We start from the raw sequence: 4,891 nt of genomic DNA on the forward strand, positions 1-4,891 counted from the left end.
CAACACAATTGTTTTGAACATCACAAAATTTAAGCCTAAACATATATCATTTTTTACTTTTACAAAAAAGCCCCATACATTTAGGTAGCTATGTGTAGTGCAAGTTTAAAATTGTAGCACTTGGAAGTATGGACCGATGACTGCTATTACCTTCAAGCTAGCCTTCGCTACAAAGCAAGACCCTGCCTCAAAACAAATAAATATAGATTAAGAAACTTAAATGTAACCGTCTCATATTTAATTAGTGAAAATTACAAACCAGTGGGATGACGCACGCCTTGCTAAGCATTCAGAAGCTTGAAACAGGAGTCACAAGTTCAAGGCCAGAAAGGACTGTATTGCTATGAGCCCATCTTGGAAAAAGAACAAATAAGATGAAAATAAACAATAAAACATACATTTACTTCACCACAGTTGCAAATAAGAAAATCATATCTTACCATTCTGGTGTGCTTCTGTTGCTGTGGTAAAACACTGACCAAACACAAAGCAGGCCAGAAAGGGGCTTACTTAGCTTACACTCCAGGTCACTGTCCCTAATGAGAATTACAGCAGTGACTCAAGCAGGACAGTGGGAAGAAACTGTGGAGGAATGCAGTTGTCAGCTCATCTCTGGCTCTCTCACTTGCTCACAGTACCTTCTTTATGCAGCGCAGTTCAACCTGGTTCACCCTATGTTGATCAACATAATCTCACACAGATGTAACCAAAGCACAATGGATGAAAACTCAGCCATTAAGTTGACAGCTAATGTGAATTACGGCATATTGTAAATTTGCAGATATCCAAAAAGACCCAACTAATTTGTAGCCTACAATGACATACTTCTGTGGTAACTGTCTATAACATTCTGCCTTTAAGTAACTGTAATATTTTTCAATATGTATTTATCACTCTGGAGCTCTAGCAAGGAAACCTGTTATGCTCCTTCATGCTGATAGTTTTTTCCACACATATCAGGACACAGGACAACCTCATGTCATACTTGAGCAAGTGGGCTAGTGGACAGAGGTAATAAGATAACTATACTATCCACAATCAGCCAACACAAGACATGTATATTCATGCCAAAGAGCCTTGAGTTAAATACTCCCATGAGATAACAGAACAGATAGTGGGGTAGGCCTACACTCAAGAGAACATCAATATCAGGCACCTGGGACAGAAGACCACCTTCAGGGAACACATTAGTTGTGGTAATTAAGGGAGGTCTGGGATTCCTTAATCTATCAAAATGAAAGCCAGTCTTCCCTGAGGACCACAGTTTGAGTGGGAAAACCTGGAATTATGGCTCAAAAGTCAGTGAGGAAGCAGTGTTGGGAACCAGTAGTCCTGTGGTAAACATTTAAGGTTATAAATGTCTATTTAAACTAACAAAATATTTATGCCATACAGTCCTTCTTGTAAGCTGTTTATACAGGTTAAGCCTCTATTATCAAAGGGAGTTTTTCTCTACCTCTTTGCCCTTTACAGGTATAACTCTAACCTACTAAGTTAAAACCAGTTACAGTCAGGCTGCAGGGCTCTGAGTAAAACATCCCTCCACAGACTCTCAGCTTTTATCCAGTTTTCCAGAAACATTAATTAATTACAGGGATAAACCATCACTCAGTCACCTATGTGTTTAAGGCAAGTAACTAAACACAAATTTTGTATACTAAGGTATGCTAAACAGTAAGACAGCCCTCAAATGCTTAGAGATCTAGAGAATAAGGCATTTAAAATGTTTAATTAAAAAGCTCTCATAACAGAAAGACAGGCTAGCTGCTGGCAACACCCCTTTCCTCCAAGACACTGATGAAGCTCCACCCACAAAAGTTGCAACACTAGCTACTGAGAAATCCTGCCTTTCATCTCAACTGCTGCAAAGGGTTCTAAGGACCATGGACAAGCTGGCAGTCGACTTTCTCCATGTTGCTTGGGCCAATGGTAGGTAAGTCTTCCAAACTTCCTAATCCACATGTCTCATGCCATCAGCAGAAGGCAGACATCCTTAAAACCTCTGACTTCAACAACTGTGGAGGACCAAGGGGTAGCTGTCTATGCCACCAATAAAACTCACTGAATTTTTTGAGCTTCCCTCTTTCTCTGGAAGGGATGGGCAGAAGGGAAAACACTGTCCTTGTTGCTTCTTTTAACTCAAGAGGTTGAGAGGAAAAGATGCTTATGGAGCTGAGCAATAACTGCTCACCTTGCCTTGGGGGAAGGCCGAATAACACTGCTGTTCCTCACCATAGAAAGAGCACTGGTGCAGGTCTCCAGTGAGACCACATTTTTTCTGTGAAAGGGTAGCCTAGCTCAGTCCCATTTGGATAAGTGGAGGCCCCTAGTTCTTTGCTTTGGTTTAAAAAGAAACCAAACTGGAGGAAAGGCTGTGTCACACAAACAAGTTCTCAGGTTAGACTCTCACCAAGTCCAGTACATAAAGCAAGATCAGCATTAAGAGGAGAAACAAGCAAGTGTTGTGAACAATCTCAGCTCTAGAAGGTGAACCCAAGTCTGGTAGTTCAAAATTATCTTTCATTATATAAACTTTAAGGTCAGACTGGACTTCAATAGGCCATCTCTTGGAAATCCACAAGTAAAACAAATATCAGAGGCAGCAAGGAAATTATCCCAGGGACACAGGTAATCACTTCACCAGAAAGAGAAAGAACAGGTGAGGTGGCCCTTTGTTGTTGAAGCAAAAGCTTTGCTCCCCAATGCCTCACCACTCAGCAGGAGGCCCGGAATTGTCAGCATTCACCTTGCTCCCTTCAAGTCAAAGGACCCTCATACAGGCTCCCCTCAAGACCTGTACCAGCTCTTCATCTTCCATTTGAATGTTTCATCCTGCAGGTATCTCCACCTACACCCATGTCTATTGGAGATGCTGCTGGTGTCTTTTCCTAGTTGGGAAACTAAAATACAATTTTATCCTTATTCTGAGATTTAATGGATGAAATTTTTATATTTCTATGCAACAGACTCATTAGATTTTGCAAGGTTTTCCATTATCTCCATAAACACAGAGAGGATCCTGCAGGACACTCTATAATAGCAGTCCTCAACATCTTTGTATGGACCACTTTGGGTGTTCAAAGGACACTCTCAATGGGGTTGCCTATGACCAATAAAAAACACAGACATTTGAGTAGAATTCACAACATGAAAAATTACAATTGTGAAGTAGTAACAACTAATGTTATGGTTTGGGATCGGCATGCAACAAATAGGAAGCATTAGGAAGGTTGGCAAACACTGTAGTAGAATTACATTGGAAGAGCATCAAGGAGAGAAGTTTGGATGAATTCATTCTGCCCAGTTGAGATTCCAGGGGTTGCTTACAGTGAGGAAAGGAATTCTCAAGGGAGGGTGGCCATTATTTCCCTGGTTTGAGTGAGCATAAATACATTTACTCTTTCTGACATTTAAAAAAAACATATTTGTTTTATTATTGGCATTGATATTTTGTCTCTGATTTTACTTATGAAATAAAGAAAGGTGGACATAGCAAGACTAACTTTGGAATCAGAATCTGTGTTTCTTCACATACTAACCCAAGTTCAAAGAAGCACCACAACTAGTTTGTTCTGTGTAAGCATACACTACTAGACTTGTTCAGCTTTATAGCAATTCATGAAGTTTCATCTGATCCCCAGGCCAAGTTCCCTTTGATCTTCTTCATTTATTATTGATTTTTACCTGTATGAAGGCCAGGTTAATTATTTTGATTGTGTAGGAGGGTCAGAGGATCTGGATTTCCAGGAGTGCCCAGACATAAACACAAAGGGGTAAGTAATTAAAAAAAATTAAATTGCCAGATAGAAAGACTTGAAAGGCAAAATTACTGGGCAGTGGCCATGAGAGGTTCTATCAACAGCACTCAGGAAGCTGTATCAGTTTGAGTTCAATGGAGCCTCAGGTGAGTAAAAGCTGAATAGAGTAGCCTCATCATGAAAGAGCAAAAGAAATAAGAAGGAGAAGAAGAAGTAAAAGAAGAAGAAGATGGCAGAAAGATGATGAACAAAAAGAAGTCTAAGAGGGAGAAGGAGAAGGACAGGAAGAAGTTGATGTGGTAGAAGAAAGAAACCAAGGAAGAAGGGAAGAAAGAAGAAAACCCAGTATGGAGCTGGAAATATCCCCACATGCCTGTAATGTAACCAATCTGGTGGCAGGAGGATCTATGAGTTCATGGCTAGCCTGGTCTACAGAGTGAGTGCAGGGACAGTCAAAGCAACACAAAAAAATCATGTCTTGAAAAATTGAAAACTATTTTTTGCACTAAATCTAACTATAAATCTTTACATATTCATGCTCAAACTGAGTAGGCCCGTTGGCAGGGAGGCAGTTGAGATGCACACACGCGCACACACATACACACACAGAGTAAATGATAAAGCCAAAAACAAACGACAATAGTTCAGTGAAAATCTAGAGAGTGACAAGAGAACTAACAGGATTTCAATGATTTTAAAATTCAAAATGTATCCATAATTACAAGTACAAGAGCATTAGGGCCAAGCTTTATTAAGCCCTGCAGCAAGAAAGGTCCCCTTTTCTCTTTGACGGGGCTGGACTTTCATGCATGACTTGCAGTGTGTCTGCTTTATCTTGATAGCAACAACATTAGTAGAGGTAAACTAATTTGAAGTAGCTCAATACTTTCATTTCTGTTCTCAGAAAGAAGACCTGCATCATGTAGTGGAGCACAGATGAAGGGACATGACCTGTCTTAAAAACGAGTGAAAATATAAAGTACACAAAACAAAAAATTTTTTCCTCATAAACCTGAAAATAACTGAATTCCTATCAGCCATGTAGGCTTTCCCTCCTCAACCAAAGTTTAACTAGAAAGCATGGCACATGCATATCTGAGTATTCCAGTGGAGATTGGTGCACAGTGTTTCTG

Source organism: Phodopus roborovskii, unplaced genomic scaffold (genome assembly GCF_943737965.1).
Source record: "Phodopus roborovskii unplaced genomic scaffold, PHOROB, whole genome shotgun sequence".
In the NCBI taxonomy this organism is placed as follows: domain Eukaryota; kingdom Metazoa; phylum Chordata; class Mammalia; order Rodentia; family Cricetidae; genus Phodopus; species Phodopus roborovskii.